Here is a 21,470-nt window from a genome sequence, read left to right on the forward strand (position 1 = left end):
CAGGAATGTCTCTCTCTATAGGCAGAAACCTGATTCCCTCTGAAAAAACTCTTGGTAGAGCTTGGGAAAGCTGCAGTTGCTATCACATGTACAGAGAGAGCTTTTGCAGTCATTGGACTTTAAATGTGTGTCTGTTGGACTGCCAAAAGGTTACTGCTCCCTGGAGAACTGAGCCAGCTCCTCTAAACCCCTCCCACTGACTCATATGTTTGTCTGGCTGCAGCTGCTAAAGAAGATGGGAATTTAAAAGCTGCTACACAAGTGCAAAAGCAATAACCAAAACAGTGGCAATATCCTCAGGTCTCGAAAAGAAAATATCCTTACTGAGAAAGGCAAAGGGTGGGAGAAGGGACATAAAATAGTGGAATACAGAACAGATAAAGATGAAAAGAAACAGGAAGGAAATCGCGGGTTCTCAGGGCTGGAAAGTATCTTGCTCTGTGACCTTGCTAAAGGCAGCCTCATGGATTTATTTTCTTCCCCCGTGGTTAAATTTTCTTTGACCCAGATTGGCATGGAAGTTGACTACTGATAACTTATCCACTATCACAATATTATAATCATATTCTTCAGCAATGCTCAGAGAATTTTAAAAGTTGTTTATTAATTATTTCATTATTACTTCTATCCTAACAATATACCAGTGAGATAGGACAGAAGGTTATTTCCTACATAAAGATCCCTTAACTCTCAAGTCATTGTACACAAATCCATGTTTCATTCAGTAGAGCCCAGAAACCATTGGTAAACCAACACGATTGTCTTTCAGGACTCTGACTCTGATTCGGTGGCCTCTGCTCTCCCCACCCGCTTCCATACCCACTTCCTTTCATTCTCAAGCTTTCCCATCTCTCTCATCAAACAGGAAAGTGACCTAACAAGTATTGATCTGAAGTGTGAAGGAAAGAAAGTGCTGCCATTCTCGGCAATTCTTCCACCTTCAAAAAGAGACAAGGAAAGGATGATGTTCACCATAGAGAAACTGCTAATAATGGAACTTTTTATTCCTAAGTGTGAGAGTTAATTGGAGATGGGAAGCTTTCCCTGAAAGCCCTCAATCACACTGTTGAGACATACTGAAGGTACAGTTCTCTAAAAATATCCAAACCTTTTCCCTTGATGCCTATTATGCCACAAATCCTGCACAACACATTTGATCAAAAAACAGTTGTAACACTGCAAATAAAGCCCATGCCCATACATTAGAAATGTCATCTTTATTGTGTTTGTTACAGAAATCTCTGCCTTACCAGAATGTCTCCTTCATAGCCTTTCTTCATCTGTTATCAAAAACGGGGGTGTTCTTTCTTAAGGTTGACTCAGCCTAAGAGAGCACTTTAGAATTTCACTAACTGTATCTCACTTTCTTGTTGTGGTTGTAATCCTGTCACCGCCTAACCTAAAGTTTTGCATGAATGTCTCTGATAAGAGGTACATAATCCTTGGACAACTCCATTCAGTTTTATCTTTAGATCTTGCTTAGGTGGGTCTTGTTAGGTGTCAAATCTCCATGGATTCATTTTCTGTCAGTTTCTCTGTATATTTCCCCAAAGATCTGAAACTATTTATAAACTGCTTCACTTCCTGGAAAGTTTCTGCTACTCCAAGGAAACTTCTGAAGTTTTAGAACATCACTTTGGAACTGGCCACTCTGGCACGGATCCTATTTTTTTAACTTTGGGGGAAAACATTTCAAAAACTCATATTTAAACAATCCTAACTAAACTGCTTATTTTATTTTGTGAAATTGTGCCTCCCCAACAAAACTGTTAACTCTTAGAAGACAAGAAATATGCCTACTGTTTGTTTGTTTGCTAGTGAGTTGACTTATCATCACTCCTCCCAGAACCTAGCATGGTTCCCATGCACACGGTGGGTATACAACCACATTTTGGTAACTGAACTAGAACTAGGTAATTCAATATTTAAGGCTATGTTTTTGGAAGCCAACATTTTTGTCTATACAGAAAAATGAAAATGGAGACGCTTAAAATAGCTTGGGTTTATGAAATACACACTGACACTTGTCTCTTAGCTAAGAAATGTATAAATGTAGAGCTGAGGGGAGAAATTATATTATTCACTATCTAGAACAGGCTAATAACACTCTGACTTGTTACTGAAGAGTTATACATCTCAAGGAGCTGGGCCCGCTTGCCCTTAAAGTCACCAGTAAACATGTATAACAAACCTTTGAGTTTTCACAGTTTTTTTTTTTCAGATGCATTATGACATCAGGTTTTTTTTTCCTTTATGTGTGCCTTATTTTTTCTTTAGACCATTACTCCCCACAGTAGTTTTTCTAATATATGCATACTAGAATAAATTAAAAGCTATTATCACTTATTAGTCATCATTTATGGTATATATTTAAGAATTTTGACTTTAAATATTTCTTTTAAATTTAAAATTATCCTTGTGCGAGTAACCTATGCATCAGCATTCAACAAGGTATTGCCTGTAGAATTGTAGCTTTCTTTTTTGCTATTAACATTCAAATAAATAATTAAACTTAATGGATATTGAACAAGTAAAATCACTGCATTAAAACAGTTAGTTTCAACAGTTAAATGGGGTTTGTAAGACTCTATGACCTAAGCTGGATCCTAATTTTCAGTAATAACACTTAGAACATGCTTTGGTTTTCTTGGGCAACATTAATGGAAAATATATATTTAAGTATACTTCTATGTATGTATTCATATGTATACACACATCTATATATTTAAGTATACATATATGTATTCATATGTATACACACACACGTATATATTTATATACGCAATTATTTTAGGGTAAGCTCCTGTAAAAAGCATCTTTCTCAGATTTTTTTTTTTGTCCTAATTTGGATCCAGTTCCCATTAATTTAAAAACAATAGAAAGCAAACTGTTTAGGAAAACAAAACAAACATCTGCTGAGCACTTACTACTTACTAATATACTCTGTGATTCTCCTAACAACTTTGCAAGGTAGCTATTATTATTCATATATTAAAAATGAAGAAACTACATCACAAAAGAGTTTTCATCAGCTCTCATGGCTAGTAAATAAAAGAGCAAAAATTGCCTGACTACAAAGCCAGTGCTGTTTGTATACACCAGACGCCTAGAGGACTCAACTGAGAATCACAACCGAGGCAGCGGCTTGCAGAAAACTCTTGACTCTACAAAGTGTTTGCAGATACTTATTTGTGAGATATTTTCTCAGAAGAATAAAACCCATCTCCCCATAAATATCATAAAACCCATTTTCCCATAAACAGTAGTATTGTTAATGTACATACAGCATTTCAACCTAAGCATCTTAACACTTGGTCATATCATAAACTTTGGCAAATATTCTTTCTCACTTTGCCAAATATTCTTTCTCAATATACCATCTGTTAAAAACAAGACAACAGGCCCAATATAGAGTTGCTTATGTTAAGCCCCACGTCACCAAACCAGGACTTAACTACAGCTTTGGCTCTCCCAGAAATGGAATCTTAAACCAGTCAATCAGGAATCACCTGATCAGCCCTAGCTAGGTCAGCTGCCTGAGAGACCCCTACCATCCCCTCAAGAAACGTATCCTTGGGATAACCAACCTACTTTTGTGCCTAGTATAACTTCCTTGTTCCTGCTCCCTTCTGTCTATAAAAGTCTTTCCTTTTGTACAGCTTCTCAGAGCTCCTTTCTATCTGCTAGAATTGGGATGCTGCCCAATTCATGAATCACTGAATAAAACCAATAAGATCTTTAAAATTTACTCAATTGAATTTTGTTTTTTTAACAAATCATAAACATGAAAATTAGAAGGAACCCTATAAATAGACTGACCGACTCTCTGTTTGCCCAGGACTTTGAGGCTACTAAGACAAGGGACTTTGAGTTTTAAAATTGGGACTAAGGAGTTCCTGGGACCTGGGACTTTCAGTCTGGAAAAAGTCCCAGGCAGATCAGAACAAGTTGCTCACTCTACATATCACCTGGTCCAGACCCTTCATTTCACAGGGAAAGAAGCCAAGGCGCGGAGAACACATCAAGTCAACCAGTTAGTGACCCATGCCACTTGTACTCTTCTTCTCTTATTTATACAGACTCATTGAGCCTCCAGTTATATTGTCATTTCTCAAGCTTCATCAGTTAGTTTAATTGTTCATCATTTACACTACTCATTAGGATCTGTGTGTAAGGAACCAAATCTCTGTTGCCTTTGTATTTTCAGCAGTAGTCCAGTTCCTGATTTGGTGGTTGCAATTTGATATATGTTTGCTGACTGCTATTGAAGAACTATATTTTGTTGCCTGGGGGAATTGAGGTCTTTATTCAAGTCATATTGGACCAGAAGAAAAATGATATATTAAAGATAGAAAGCTGGCAGCTGCACAAAGCAACATCTTCACCAATTTTTCCTTTACTTCCTGTATTTTATGTACTGAACATGTACAACTTTATAATGAAAAATAAAAAGCATTTTTAAAAGAATAATTATCAGTGCCTTGTGTCCCCCTGATTAACCACAGGGCTTCTGATTCAGGAGGTGAAGATCATGCCATAGGATAAATTACTATCCCAGCTGTCCCTGTTGCCACGCTTCCTGCCAATCCAGCAACAACAGAGCACCTCATTCTCCTCCCTCATTGCCCCTCACCCACTGTCCTCACAAATTACTCGTACAGACAGAAGAGGGCAACCAGTGAACAGATACTGATGTTTCCTTGACTGTATCAATAAACATCCCCCAGTTCCTGCTCATATTAAAATCTGAACTGGCAGCGGAAAAAGCTTAAAAATTGATGTAGCACTTGAGATATGAGATTTCAAAGAAGGGAGTTCTTCTCCAGCTGTGCTGCATCTCCACATCTGCCAAAATGCTCATGGTTTGACTCTGTGCATTCCGAGTTACATTCCTCCCTCTTAAAAAGATGAGAACCATGAGCCAGAGCTCATTAAGAAATAGTAAACACTCTGGCTCCCAAGTCGCTGTCTGACACCAAGTAACTTTCTTTGATCAGTAGAAATAGTATATTATATTCACTATAAACCTTTAAGTGGGAGTCACTGCCAAGAAATTCCAACGAAAATACCAGAATTCTGAAGCTGACCCACAACTGCTTCCTGATCCCACAGTACACTGTGACTTGAAGAGTTTAATTCATTACTATTTAATTTTGGAAATGTTTCTACACCCACTTAGAAATATCCTTTTTCATTTTTTTCCCCCCCTTGAAACTCAGAGTATCATTGTCCTATAACTTGAAACTATACCCTGGGATTATTTTATTATAGTGCAAAAGTAGATTTCCAGAGATCAGTAGGCGACCACTTGTCATTTATTTTCTATATCTATTTTCTTTATTTTTTTGGCTGTGTCGGGTCTTAGTTGTGGCATCTTTCGTTGCGGTACACAGGCTTCTCTCTAGTTGTGACGTGCAGGTTTTTCTCTCTCTAGTTGTGGCGTGCAGGCTCCAGAGCGTGTGGGCTCTGTAGTTTGCAGCACACGGGCTCTCTCGTTGAGGCACGTGAGCTCAGTAGTTGTGGCGCCCAGGCTTAGCTGTCCCGCGGCATGTGCCACAGGCACGTGTACAGCCCGTGATCCAGCGCGTCTACTTGTAGAAATTTATCCAACTGACACTTGAGGAGAAGGCAAAAATATGCAAATCACAATGTGACATTTACCACTGCTTGCAATAATAAAAAAGAAGAGACTAAATAATAAACGGATTAAATAAAGTGTGATATCAAAGCACTGAAATTCTGTTAAAAAGAAATAGGTAAATCTATATGTGCTGATATGATAAAGAAAAATAAATCAGTTTCTCACTGATTTTGACTGTCTGTTAACTGGCTTTAAGCCATCGTCATTACATAGGAAAGGGCATAGGACCGAGGCTGAGAAAAGGGCTCTTGGGGCTGGATCCACATAGCACATTCATAAGAATACTTCGAAGTTTTTGTTACATCAAAGCTGGAAGACTTGCAGGAGAACTTCCTGGTCCACCTGGCACAGCACACTGGGATGGTGTACATTTGATACAGCTGTGCCAAGATCTTGTTTCCCCTCTAAGTGGCCAGGCAAGGACCTGCTGCCACCAGCAGTGAGCGGCCTCTTCTATCACTCCAGAGTGCTGCACAAATAACCACTGTTCCAAGTGTACACAGAAGTTTGGGAAGCTGTGGATTTTAGGAACTGCAGAAGTTACCTGGTACTTGTATCACTGCATGTCTCAAAGACTAATTTCCAAAGAAAAGAAAGCAAAATACTGACTGTAGCTAAAGCATCCTATACAAAAGAATGAAGATTCCTGGGGCTATTTGAACAATTCCTTCATCTTTTACCTTAAAATCACTTTGAAATGCTAAGTGAAAGAAGCCAGACACAAAAGATCATATAATATATGATTGCATTTATGTAAAATATCCAGAAAAGACATATCTATACAAACAGAAAGTAGATTAGTGGTTGCCTGGGGCTGGGGGTAGGAACAGACTGACTGCAAATGGGCGTGAAGAATCTTTTGGGGATGATGAAAATGTTCTAAAATTGGCCTGTGCTGATGGCTGCACAACTCTGCAAATTTATTAAAATTCATTGAATGGTGCACTTAAAATGAGTGAATTTCACAATATGTAAATTATATATCAACAAAGCTCTTAAGAAACACTCTGAAGTAATATTAAACAATTTATAATTTTAGCCATATTACTTAAATTTCTAAACAGAAATATGTTATTAAAAGCTTGCAATATTAATATCATATTTTTTCATTAAAAAAAAGAAGCTATATTTTAAAGAAAGAAAAAAAGTCTTTAGGGGCTTTCCTGGTGGCGCAGTGGTTGAGAGTCCGCCTGCCGATGCAGGGGACGCGGGTTCGTGCCCCGGTCCGGGAAGATCCCACATGCCGCGGAGCGGCTGGGCCCGTGAGCCATGGCCGCTGAGCCTGCGCGTCCGGAGCCTGTGCTCCGCAACGGGAGAGGCCACAACAGCGAGAGGCCCGCGTACCGCAAAAAAAAAAGTCTTTAATCTTGAATATGCAAAGAAAATGACTAGGAGGAAATATAACGAATGTTGTTTTTTGTGGGTAAGATTAGAGTTTCCTTGCAGGGAAATTTTTACTTCTCACTTTATGCATTTTTGTACTATCAGGTATTTTTATAGGCAAATATTCCCTTTTAAAAATATACAAATTATCCTTAATGTCTATGTTTTTCTTTGGGTCTCAAACAGACTTGTCACCAAGAGTCTCAGAACATAAGTTATTTATAATTAAATATTTCAGTTCCAGAATAAAAAGGTAAAGTATTTGCTGGTTCTGGAAAAAAATGTGATTAAACATTTAACGCACACTCTCTCGGCAAAACTGCACTACAGTAATGTTTTACAGAGTGTGCTTTGTGTTGTATTGATGGTATGCAGACAATTTTAGGTCAGAGGTTGGCAAAGTTTTCTTAAAGAGCTAAATAATAAATATGCTAGTCATTGTGGGCCATTCTGTCTCTGTCTCAACTGCTCTGCTGTTATAGGTCAAAAGCAGCCATAGACGATTCATAAATGAATAGACTTGACTGTGTTTGTTGATTCCTGTATTAGATGGTAGATTAGATCATTTTTTATTTTAACACTTGTCTGAATATGTATTGGAAAACTGTAACTAGCATACCAAGTCCATGAATTCATAAGTATTATTGCTTAGAATGAGGCTAAATTCATGTAAGTTTTTTAAAGGTTGGAAATTTAAAGAAAATATTGAGTAAATATATAGAACAGAAGGTATCTGGGTATGACAAAAATCATGAAAGATATTTGCAAATGACAAACATTTGGGAAAATTACATTTGAGTATAAACATCAATTTCTTATTAACAATAAATGGTAGAATGAATAAAATCTCTCCAGACTAGGTAACTCTTATCAGAATCCAACCCAGTACTTGAGGCAAAGCTCCTTGAAAGAAATATCAAACTGTAGACCAAAAATCCTCAAAAGCAGTGATCCTTAACATTTACTGGATCACAGAAATTACGGACCTGTTACCCAGAAAAAAATGCATACTTAAAAACTGAGCTCCCTGCAACACATCCAGAGACTTCAAAATGGTGAAAGAAAAGAGAACATAGGCAACATCATTCCCAGGTTTGTTCCAGGCACTCCAGCGCACATGACCTGTGCTCAGTGCTGAACTCAGCAAATCAAACAGACAGACCAAGAATACAGTGCCCTTTAGGAACCAGTGCCCTCCTCACATACCAATTGTGATGACACAGGAAACTGTGCAGTGTCAGAATAAAGTACTGTTGTTGCCAAGGACTGCCCCCATTCAATTCAACATTCTGCAGTCCAGGTCAGAAAAAGAACAGAGTTCTAAAGCTCTTGACTCTTCCTCCACTTTCCAAATGCAGCCATAATTTCCAAACTGATAACCTAACCATCATTAGGGGTTTTTTTCCACTTAGCAACATCATAAGTGAGGAAGGGCAGGGGAGGGTATATGGTGGAGAAAAAAGGAGCTAAGAATTTTGAGCACCTACGTGCTAGGTACTCTACATATGCTGCTTTACTGAGTGCTTACAACAACTCCACGAGGTAGACATAGTAATTTTCATTTTAGAGAAAAGGAAATGTAAACATTTGTCTAAATTTATCTCCTTTGTCTCCTCAAGATGAAACTTTCATATCAGTAATATTGAACAGTTAATACTGATCTGTAAATATATCTTACTTCGTGCTTCCCTGTTAGCTTTGCTCAGGCTGCTAGAATGTTCTTTCTATATCTGTATTCAACTAAATTGTACTTGGCTTTAAGACTCAGCTTAAGTATGGCTTTCCCTGAGAAGCCTTCCCTAACGCCCTCCCCCATTCTCAGTTCACACTCGCCTTGGTTTCAGTTCCACACAACACTACAATTCTACATACTTCCATGGTACACTCATGAAATCGCTGGTTTACTTGCCAGTCTCCCCCAGTAGACTAAAATCTCTGTAAATACAGAGATCATTTCTATATTTGACTTCTCTCTTCAGAGCTTTAATACTGTGTCTGACACAAAGTAAGAAATCCATAATCTCCTATATAAAAAAAATGAACGAATGAACTGCATTGCCCAATGTCCTATAGCATGTAAACTGTAAAACCAGGATTTGAAACTAGTCTCTCTTTCCATTATACCATAATGTGAGTAAAAAAAAAAAAAAAATCAATTAATTATTTACTACTTTACCCTTAGGATATTAAAGGATAGTCCATCAATGACTCAGTTGCTCTAAATTGCCTTGGGAGTCCTTCAGGAAGTACCATAAACTAGTTTATAAGGGACAAAAAAAAATTTTTTAATGCCTCAAATCCAATGAAAATTAAAATTCCGTTACATAGAAAAGCTGAGTTTTTCTCAGAATTAAGTTGCCAAAGAACTGGGAAGTGGTAGCGTGGTACTCAAAAACCCATCAAAGTCAGATAACTCTATCCTTGTTGCGAGGTCCCTCTAACCTCACAGCAGGACATTCTGTCGTTCCATTTTTAGCAAACCCTCAGTAAGGTCCCGAGGTGGAAGCTGCTTCATATCAAATTGCCTCTTTGAGATTTCCCGAGAGTAGTTCACAATCCCTGAGCACCCAAGAATCTATATATACCCGCTGTCTGACTAGGAAACAAGCTGAGCTCACACTGAATACCAAGTTGTTATTCCTGCTTCTCTTCAGTTATTTTTCAGATAGTTCTATGGTCTGGAATGTGGTTGGGGCCTGGTGGCCTTTGCCAAAGTGAATCTGCATCCTACAGGGGCACAAGCACTCAGCTGCAGCTGATACCACCACCATGCTAAGCCCTGTGTCCCAAACAAAAGTTTAGGGGCTGACACCGGGCAACGAGAAGCTACTGCAAGGTTATAAAGAAAACAGTGATCAGATTGATGCTTGAAATATTCTACTTGTATCATCATCATCATCACTATTACTGTTATTACCTCTACAATAATGTATTCTCATGCACATTCCATATGCTTCACGAGCGAGAAAGTGCAGTTACAGCTGGTATACATGAAACAAACTTCAGTAGACATATAGAGATGCATTAGAAGGCTGAAGCAACATGTATCATGTGTGTCATGAAGGAAAAATGATAGACAAATGTTGCTTTAGATTACTGTAGTCTACTGAACTGAAAAATTAAAAAGTATTTGTTGCAGGTCTACTGTGTGCAAAGCATTGTGCCAGATGCCGCTGTACCTATCTGTAGAGAGAAATGAAGAGTTTTGTTGGCTTCTCAGGCAAGAACTCCGGGGAAATTTTTTTAGTAACATCACCATTGTCTAATGTCTTATGCTTTTCTGCTTCAATTTTTTTAAGACACTGTTAGCAGACTCATAAATAATTAAATATAAAAAATCATCTGCTATTTTTGTGGGGAATATACTTTTTCTCAGTGACCAAAATATTAATATCTACTCTCTATGGATTTGGTTTTGAGTATCAAGGTATTTGAGAAATCCAATTATTAATCAGAAGGTTATGTGTACAGCATATATCCAGAAATAACTGGCTAGTTTTAAAGAATATTATACAAAACATTAAACTATATCTGCTCCCAAATTACCTACAGACCAAATACGCCCATGCCTTTAAAACTCAGGATCTCTCTTCTTTTAATATAGATGTCAACTCCTTCCAATCAATCAGCCTTTGTTAAAAGTGACCACAAATACCATTATACCACGTAATGTAAGTTGCAGTACAATTAAATAAATTACAGTTTTCATTTATATTCCCATTATGCCTCCTTGAAGATATACCCTGTTCAACTTCATTGGACTTAGGTATTACTCAACTCTACAACAGCAACGCATTTAGAAACCAACTCCTTGTATGGATCATGGTCACAAATGCAGTTAATTCATTTAATAAGCATTTACTGCGCATATGTGCTGGATATTGTTCTAGGTACTAGGAATTCAAGCAAAGATGCTGTTGAGGAGACAAACACGTAGCAGATAAATACAGTCAGTGTGGCATCTACTCCGATAGAAGGAAGTGCCTCAGAAGGATACCTAATCAGAGGTGAGCAGTCAGGAAGCCTTCCTGGTCTTAAAGAAACAGTAGAAAGTAACCAGTTGAAAAATCATGCTAAGCTCATCCACAGTGAGCTAGTTAAAAAGAAAAAAAAGTTTCCACTCAATGGGCAGTCTTTTCTTGACTTTGACCTCCACAGGCAGCCCCTATGGAAGACACCATTAGCAGCAAATACCCTATTCACCTACAGGTCTATAATCTAATTAAGATAGTACGTTTAAAATGATGCTTTAGCAGCAGAAAACCTGTGATCAAGCCCTAGATTTGCCACTTACTATTTGTGTGATTTGGGACAAGTGAGTGTCTCAAAGCCTCAAGTTTATCATCTGCGTAATGGATAATAATAGTATATACTTCACATGTTGCTATAAAGGTGAAATGAAATAATGCAACTAAAGCCCTTAGGCCAAGCCGGAGAACTCGAAAAATGTTAGCTACCACAAAAACATTAATATGATTAATCTTATGGTGAGTGTACAAATATTCAAAAGAGCAAGCAATCATTTTCCAATGTGTCTATTTTAAAAAGATTTAGCAGTGACACTGAGGTTTGACTTAACACTTGAAGGCAGCATGAAAAAGTTTCTACATGGTGGAATCAACAGCAAAAGTCAAAATAATGATGATTTTTCCAGGGGGGAATAAGAAGACAATTTTGACTCTGAGTAGAGTTTGTATAAGGAAGTAGGAGTAAGACTTGAAAGGTAAGCTGGTAGCAGGTTACAAAAGTCCTTCAAACAAGTTCGAGCTTTGTCCTGTACAATGACGGGGACTGAAAGTTTTTGTTCAATAAAGTAAAATGACCAAAGCAGTACTTTATAAGAAAAACTGGAAAGGGGAGAAAAGTTAGACAAACTGGTTAGTATGTGACTGCAGTACACCTACTTCATGGCAATGAAGACATACCTTGGAGCAGTGACAAGTAGAAAGATGGAGACAAAAAGCATTTTGAAGGATAAATAAACAAGACATACTCACTGAATGCAAGTACTGGTCACAGTCCTAATCTAAAAAATATTGTCAAGCCACATTTTCCTATGAGTACTTAAGTCTCTGAATTCAAGTTATGAAATTCCAGAGACATGTTGATTCTTCCAGATAGTTTAATGGGTGATAAGGATATTTTGCTCACCATGAGCATTAAATCAGTATTGGTGCTCTTAATAATGATCTATATTTGTACACCCATGTTCATAGGAGCATTATTCACACTAGCCAGAAGGTGGAAGCAACCCAAATGTCCACCAATGGATGAATGGACAAACAAATGTTATATATACATACAATAGAATATTATTCAACCCTAAAAAGGAATGGAATTCTGATTCATGCTACAATATGGATGAACCTTAAAGATTATGTTAAGTGAAATAAGCCAAACACAAAAGGACAAATAACATTATGATTCCACCTGTAAGAGGTACCTAGTTATCAAATTCATAGAGACAGAAAGTAGAATGGTAGTTGCCAGGGGCTTGGGGAAAGGAAAATGGGCAGTAACTGTGTAATGGGTACAGAGTTTCAATTTTAGATGATAAAGTTCTGGAGATAGATATTGGTGATGGCTGCACAACAATGTGAATATATTTACTGCTACTTAACTGTCTACTTAAGAATGGTTAAAATGTTTAAAATGAGTATTACTCAGCCATAAAAAAGAATGAAATAATGCCATTTGCAGCAACATGGATGGACCTAGAGGTTATCATACTAAGCGAAGTCAGACAGAGAAAGACAAATATCATATGACATTGCTTACAAGTGGAATCTAAAAAAAATGATACAAATGAACTTATTTATAAAACAGAAATAGACTCACAGACATAGAAAGCAAATTTATGGTTACCGAAGGGGAAGACCGGGGAGGGATAAATTAGGAGTTTGGGATTAAAATATACACACTACTATATATGAAACAGATAATCAACAAGGACCAACCTTGAAGTATAGGGAACTATACTCAATATCTTATAATAACCTATAATGGAAAAGAATCTAAAAAAGGATACCTATATATGTGTATATATATACATAAATATGTAAAAACTGAATCACCTGAAACTAACGCATTGTAAATCAACTATATTTCAATAAAAATTTTTAAAAAGAATGATTAACATGGTAAATTTGGGGTTACCTACATTTTACCACAATAAAAAAAAATACTAATGTAGATCTAATGCCCCGAGAAACAGCATGCTCACTCAAAACAAGAGAAAGGCAAAGGCTGCCAACCCACTTAGCCCATAGCTGCTCAGCCAGAAAAGACACCCATCCCTCCCCAGGTCAGACACCATCAGCTGGCTTGTCCAACGAAGAAATGAAGAGGAAAAAACGTCAACCATCACCTATATCAAAATGATAATGGTAGCACAATGGCGCATGCCTCTCTGCTTTTCAACTGCCCTGGTCTGACACTAAAGGAAAAAAGGAGAAGTCACTTCATCAGTCAAAGCAATCCTTCACCTTGGTACTTCCACTTGATGACAAATTCCCTGGAGAAAGGAAAAGTAACTTGCCTATCTCTGCCCTTAAGTCCAGAGCCATGACAAATGCTCCACAGACACATTCACTGAGCTTTGAGGGACTAAAATTACTTAATATACTTCTATCAATTAAATTCTCCCAAGTGGATACCATGACCAGCACTATACTAGATGTAATACAAATATAGCAGTATAAGATATGGTCCCTGCCTTTTAAGATCATATAATCTACTTGAGGGAACAAGAATCATACAATGATATAATAATGAACAATACAACACAGAATATAATTAGGTGCTAAATTGTGTAGTACAGACTATAAAGTACTCTAGGAGGTCATAAAAATGTCTAACACCTTGTTGAAATGAATAATGGGTCAGGAAATCTTTACTCACTGCCCACTTGTAGGAGCAAGCAGAGAAACCTATAAAATGAACTGAAGGATTATAAAAATATCCATCAGGGACTTCCCTGCTGGCACAGTCCTTAAGAGTCCGCCTGCCAAGGCAGGGGACACGGGTTCAGTCCCTGGTCCAGGAAGATCCCACATGCCACAGAGCCCGTGCGCCACAACTACTGAGCCTGCACTCTAGAGCCCACGAGCCACAGCTACTGAGCCCGTGAGCCACAACTACTGTGCCCACGTGCCACAACTACTGAAGCCCGCGCGCCCTAGAGCACGTGCTCCACAACAAGAGAAGCCACCACAATGAGAAGCCCGCGCACCGCAACAGAGTAGACACTGCTCGCCGCAACTAAAGAAAGCCGTGCGCAGCAACAAAGACCCAACAACCCAACACAGCCAAAAATAAATAAATAAATAAATATTAAAATACATATCCATCATATTTAATTTTATGTGTAATACAACTCCTCTGCCAAACAGTCGCTTAATTTTTTTTCCAAATTTGCTTTTTCTCTCAGCTTTGTTTACAAGTAGCTAGAAAATACTTCAAAGGAAAATAAATAAATGTGCCAACAACCATTTGAAAGAATGTGTAAATTACCATGAAACAGAGGTACTCAATAAAAGAATTAGTAAATTCAGCCTTTGTAAAAACTAAACCTTTCATTTCAAAGCTTGATTTGTTCAGACAAAGCCAAGAAGAAATAACTATACAGAGTTCCCTCCATCCCATATGAGGGTTAATGAGATCCAAGGACAATTGTATTCATTTAGCATAAGAATCCAGACCATCTGCTTTAAAAATGAGAATTTCACAACCCTCTACATGTCAGATCAAAACAGACTTTGTTTCTATAAAGACTCAAACTGTGAGTGTGTATATCTTTTTGTTCTGGCCAACTTCAAACATTAAAAGTTGTACGAGTATGTAGTTTAAGCAGAGCGTTGAAGAAGCAAAGCTTTAAATTCTATTTCCTAGGCTGCCAGTGACTATAATCTCTCTACATCACCTTCTTCATCCCTTCTCCCTAAGCAGCAATCAAACATATTTTGCTCCATCAGAATTGAGTAAATATACAGCTACCTGGTATTTCTCAGTCAACTCTCAGTCCTACATAATATTGGCAAGAGTGCTTTGGGTAATATATTGCTGTATAAAAAACTCACTCACGATTCTGTGGATCAGGAATTAAGGAGGACTCAGCTGAGTGGTTCATCTCATCTACCTGATCCAGCTGGTAGCTAAGGCCAGAAGATCAATATTCAAGATGGTCTCCTCACTTAAATGTCTTGCACCACTCTTGCTTTATTCTTTCTCTCTCTCCCTCTCAAGCTCCTTACCGGCCCATTCTTCTCTCCTCTCTCTCCTCTCTCTCCCCTCTCTCTCCTCTCTCTCCCCTCTCTCCTCTCTCCTCCCTCTCTCCATTTTGTATATCATCCTCCAGGAAGGGCGAGGACTAGGGTAAGGCAAGAAGAGGTGTCTTGGCCACAAAATTTAAGGGGGCACTAATTCTCAAGTGCTGCCCCAGTACTTACCGACCCCTGAGAATGAGTGCCTTCTTAAGAGTGAATCTCCCAGAGTGCAAAATTTAAGGAGGCGCTCACTCTCAGTATTATGCAAGTACACCTGAGAGCGAATGTCTCCTTAAATTTTGCACCCTAGAAAACCCACTTGCCTCACCCCAGCCCTGGCCCTACCTCTAGGGCCTCTCCATATGGCTTAGAAGCACCAAATTGAGACACACCACAGCACAGTGGTCTCAGGGGAGTCACACCTCCTACATCATGACTATCTTCCAAGAGGTAAGGGAGTTAAAGCTGCTGGGCCAAGAAAAGTCTTTGCGTATAACTGGTACGTGGTGTCACTTTCACCCTATTCTATTGGTCAAAGTAGTCACTGGCTCTGCCCAAGTTCATGGATAGAGAAACAGACACCAACTATTGATGAAGGTGTAAGGAGGTCTCGTTGCAGAAGAGCAAGTGGTATGACAGACACTGTTGGAGCCACCTTTGGAAAATACACTCTTCCCCACCTTCCTCTATAAATTTTTGTTCATGTTATTCCTGGAACATTGCAACATACTCCTCATTAATATCCTAGCCTCTAAACTTCATCTTCAGTTCAGTATACTGAAGCATAATGCCTGCTGCCAGACCTTCCTGTCATAAGTATCTTATCAGTACCCTTGCTTAAATTGTCCAGTGATTCCACTGGCTTATAAATAAAACCCCAACTATTCTACCTGTCACTGAAAGTGTTCCATGATTTAGTACCGTCTCACCTGTTGTTGGTTAAACTGTGTTCCCCAGAAAGATATGTTCAAATCCAAACCCCCAGTACCTGTAAATATGACTTTATTTGGAAATAGCATCTTTACAGGTCATCAAGTTAAGATGAGGTTCTGCTGGATTAGGTTGGGCCCTAATGCAATGACTGGTGCCTTTATAAGAAAAAGAGATCTGGACAAAGAGACAAGAGGAGACACAGGAAAGAAAGTCATGTGAAAACACAGACAGACTGAAGTGATGCATCTACATGCCAAGGAACGCCAAGGATTGCCGGGAGCCACCAAAGCTCGGAGGAAGCAAGGAAGGATTCCTCTGTGGAGCCTTCAGAGGGAGTATGGCCTCGCCAACACTTTGATTTTGGACTTCTGACCTCCTAAGAGAGAACAAATTTCTGTTGTTTTAAGCCACAAAGTTTGTCGTAATTTGTCATGGTAGCCCTAAGAAACTAACACACTACCCATCTAATTCTAACCCACACTACTGCCAAACACTCCGCATTTATTTAAGCATAGTTCTCTTCCCTGTTCCCATCTTCCAATTAATTACTGCATCTCTCTTTGTCCTTTCCTTCTACTAAAAGGAACAAAGCAAAGCAGTGCACACACCTATAAATTGTGGCTGAGTTATAACTGGCATCTTCTGGCACTCTGCTAGGCAGGGCTACTTGTCCCAAACACTGAGTCAGAGTACACCTGGTATAAAGAGAGTTCCACACATTTGTTAACTTGAATAAAAATGTTAAGAAGATATTAAGTTTTTTTTAGTAAGTGCTTAGAGTCATAAGTAGAACAATTCTTTCCCTGTCATATTCTTTGTTCATCAAAAAGAAACATAATGTTTAAGTGAGATAATAATTTATAGAAATGGATTGTGCAAAACTATAGAAGTCCTTCCTCTGCTAGTCAGTCACCTCTCAGCTGTCAGAAAATGTATGAATTACAGTAGCTTTAACCAACTGGACCAAAAATGACTTCCAAATCGTAATTCAATAACCCAGAACTCTAGCAAGGTAGCCTCATTATAGTTCCCATTTGGAATATCGGATACAGTATATGAAGAGCTCCTCAAGAAATTAAGGAGGTCACTTATCCTTTTCCCAAAAATACTTTACATGGTAACTTGTGCAAAATAAATACAATACTATTTAATACAGTACAAAATGAACACTCAGAGAGATTTGAGGGACAGAATCTGGAATGCAGGAAGTGATCATACTACTGTATCCTGCAGTGGTCGGTATACATCTGGAGCCCTGAATACCCAGTGGCTACCACACCTTTAGAGGTAAGTAGATGACCTGGAAGGCACTAATGGGAGCAAGAGGGAGAAGAGCCTTGAGAAACAGCAGATTTATACAGTGATGTTTAACTTGAAGAACAGAAGTTTCTGAAAAACCTTAATTACCTTAATAAGTAAGAAGGACCTTTCTATCACAGAATCAGACTTATTTTTTGTGCCCCAAAGAGTAAAGCTAACACCAATAAATGAAAGTTACAGGAAGACAAATTTTGATTTGTCTTAAAAGAGATTCCTAAAAATCAAGTTAGTAATTGTGAATTGTCCCTGGAAATGTTCATGCAAAGACTTGCAACTACTTGACAAGAGTATCTTGGTTATCTTTACAGCCCTAGTGCATAGCAGAGATACTCCCATGTAATAACTGACTAATACGTATTTGATAAATCAAGGGAAATTCAAACAGACCCTTCTAAACCTAGGATACCAGTATTTGGGGATTCCAAAAGAAACTCAACTACGAGACACTATTTTCCTTTCAATGGGTCACATTATCATAATTTTCTTTATGCTGGATGCATACCCCTCAGGAAAATAAAGAAGGACCCCAAACATCTCAGTATGGATATCCAAGGTAATACCACATAGTAATAAGTGTAAAATGTGAAACACTTAAGTTCAAAAGTTCAAATACATATATTTACACATATACTTAATCCCTCTAAAATTCCCCTTATTCAAGGCAAAAGTGAGCTGAAACTTATCAAACCTTTACCACATACATTAAGCTCAGTGCTTTCATATTCATTCAAAAGCATTTCTTGAATGCTGACCATATGCCAGACATGTCTAACACTGTCAACCAATTTAGTGAGGTAGGGATTAATATCTTCACTTGAAGGCCAAAGGAGTTATGTAACTTGTCCAAGTTCAGGCCACCACTAGCCCATACAGAGCATTTGTGCAAACAAAAAAAACAAGGTACCTCTTCCTCAAGACATTTTACTTCCATTTGCCAGAAAATGTATCATAATATACTAATTTTATCTGAACAAGAAACTTGACTGCCCTCTGCCATAAAACTGTCTCAATAAATATTCAAATTGATAAGTCTATGATATAAACAGTGTGCACCTTAGATCAGTTTCTTTGTACAGTGCACAATTTACTCAATGGTAAGTGACAATCCCATCAGACCCATATGAGATCTAATAAACGTAGCATCAGGGATTTTACTCCGAAGTACTACCATTAACTCCCACCCTAAATGGGAATCATCAAGAATTTCATGTGAATTACATAATCCTCTGGCTGCATATGATTGCTGTCTCCTTTCTGCACTGTTTCATACTCAAAGCACTTCTGAAATGTATTTAGGTGGACATAAACCCACTGAAAACACAGAAAGCAACAAATGCTAGATGAACGAGAAGGGTTCCTCAGAAAGCTCATCGTCAGCATCTCCCAAATAAGAACTGCTTCTCTAAAGCCTGATTTTTACCTACCAGGCAAATTGAAAAATATTATTGATTAATATAAAGTAACTGTTCTCATAAATGTCGAGCAAATACTCACTTGGAACCTGAAGACCTTAATTATAACAAAAATGATTTTAATCAGATTCCACTAAGAGGGAATCTTAGTGCTTCAGATCAAAGTCAAGGCAAAGTGCTTCAGATCAATGTTCAGTCTAATTCTGGAAGAAAGATATTTAGATAACAAGGGTTTTTACGAAAAGATGTTGCCTCTTCCTAGAGGAAGATATTCCGGTGTGAAACGGCCTTGACACCCAGTGAAAATAAAAATGTCTTCAGAAAGAACAATGTTATGTTTGTGTATGTGGTGCTTTAAATTCATCCAAACCTCCCTTGTTGGGTCTCTATTATGTTTCAAGTTTTGTGTCAGATGCTGAGAACACAATGATGATCAAATCCAGACGATGCTCTGCTCTCATTCCAGCAGGCAAAATTAATGTAAAAAAGGAAAGTGTGACAACTGCTACAATAGAGATCTAGACAAAATGTAACAGACCCACTTGTTCTTGCCTTGATTTGTTCTCTGAACATGATTTCTTGGAATTTAGGTAAATAGAGCTCACAAAATTTTAAGTATGCTTTATAATTAACGTAAAGCCCAATCACTATCATCATATCTGGCACACAGTAAATACATAATAGATGTGGAATGAATAAATAAATGAACTTTCCAGCTTACAAATTAGAGTTGGGCCATAAGCAAACATCCCCATCAATTATAAAAGAAGTGTTCATGAATACAAAATATTTTTAAAAAGCCAGAAGCCTAAGGCAATTTGAATTGAGAGAAGAGACCATCTAAAATACAAACCTCATACTGACCAGCCTAAAACATACATAAATTATTCCCTATACCTCTTAGGCTATTTAATGATATATTTTCAGCATCTCAGCAGCACATTTATTTTCATTTTCCAAGTCATGTGGGCTATTGTTTTTGTCCTAAATCCCAACCATATCTATCAATATGGCTTTGGCAAGAGTGATCAATTATGAGGAGCTCTAATAATTTCCATTGTTTTCAGCCATCCAGACAGAGATCTGGGTTTCAAAGCAACACAGAGATAGGGACAGAGACAGGCAGATTGCTTCCTGTACAGAGGGGGATCTATATTCATGAATTCCAACTTTTTGGAGGATAATTTGAGAAGGTCTGTACCTTCAACAGTTTCAACCACTCCACCCTATACTAACCAAGCCTCCCCGAAGACACTTCACTGAAATAGAAGCAAGACGCTATCTACCTTACTTTTTCTTCTAATTCTGTGCTTTCGGACTTCTTTTTATTCCTCTCACATTCTATTATAAGTAACTCGAGGATGGAACAGTCTGTGCTGTTCTCCCTCATCAGCACCTAGCCCAGCACCATATGCAATGAAGCACTTATAAAATGCCTTGTGACGATTGACTAGACATGAAGCCACCGCATATATGAAACTCAGAAGCTGGCGCTTTTTTTTAAACATGCTTTTAGGCAATGCCTGATGTGAAGAAGAGTCACAAAATACTAAAATTAAAAGAAGCTTTACGCTATTTAAACTACAGTTCCTGTCAACTATTTGTTGAACCCTGTGAGCTTCTTCCATACTAATTTCCACACGACCACTTACCAGAAAACAGTTCCCAACTTTCTAGGCGGAGTCTGTGGGACTTGAGACAGGAAAGAAGGAAGAACATAAAACTACTCTACAGCTTGCACCCTCCGGCCCGGTATGAAGGCGGTGCGCCTGCACCCCAGCGGGTGACGCCCTGGCCTTTCCCTCAATTTCTCCTCCTGCAGGGCACTCGGCACTCAGGAGGCCAAGCTGCCAGCAAGACGGGCCCAAGATTGTCTACAGCCACAGAAAAAATGGTGGAAAAGTCACCCTTGCCATTTCCAGAAAGAGCGATCTATGGCTTTCTTTGCTGTTAAGCTCCCAATTTTGGTGCACACTATATCTCATGTGGCCTTTTATTCCTGAATCTTGGTTGAACACCTTAGGCTTAACCTATTGGCCTCAAAAATATCAGGCAGTTGCATTGCCCGTCTACCTCATTATTACTACAGCAATCCGTTACATAGTCTTATTTGGAATAAACATGATGAGTACCTCCCCACTCAACTCCATTCATGTAATCACAGATAACGATGCTAAAAATCAACAGCAGAAGAAATACCAAGAGGCCATCTAGCATTAGAAGATATTTCTATTAGTGAAATAAACTAAATATTCCTTCTTGCAACCAAAAAACTTTACACCAAAAACTGAATTGTATGTAGACTAACACCAAGCATGTATTATTTTTGACATAATATTGATCATAATTATTTTGACTATCTTTCTTATTAATATCCAGTATTGAAATGTAAAAAGAAAAAAAAGTTAGTTGAATGTCTCTTAGATTAAGTTCCATTCATATTGTAAATGTTCTCAAATATTAGACATTAATGGAATACTGCATTACTAGATATAGATAACTTCATAGTACAACTAC

The 21,470-nt window shown here is 38.1% G+C and overlaps 1 pseudogene across 1 annotated transcript; it reads left to right on the forward strand.

The window, feature by feature from the left end:
- Positions 1–20,823: 20,823 nt before the first annotated feature.
- Positions 20,824–21,244, forward strand: LOC309961984 (phosphatidylinositol N-acetylglucosaminyltransferase subunit P-like; annotated as a pseudogene). Its single transcript has one exon. The product of its transcript is annotated as a phosphatidylinositol N-acetylglucosaminyltransferase subunit P-like (transcript).
- The last annotated feature ends 226 nt before the right edge of the window (positions 21,245–21,470 follow it).

Source organism: Leucopleurus acutus (genome assembly GCF_964270905.1).
Source record: "Leucopleurus acutus genome assembly, chromosome: 5".
NCBI lineage: Eukaryota > Metazoa > Chordata > Mammalia > Artiodactyla > Delphinidae > Leucopleurus > Leucopleurus acutus.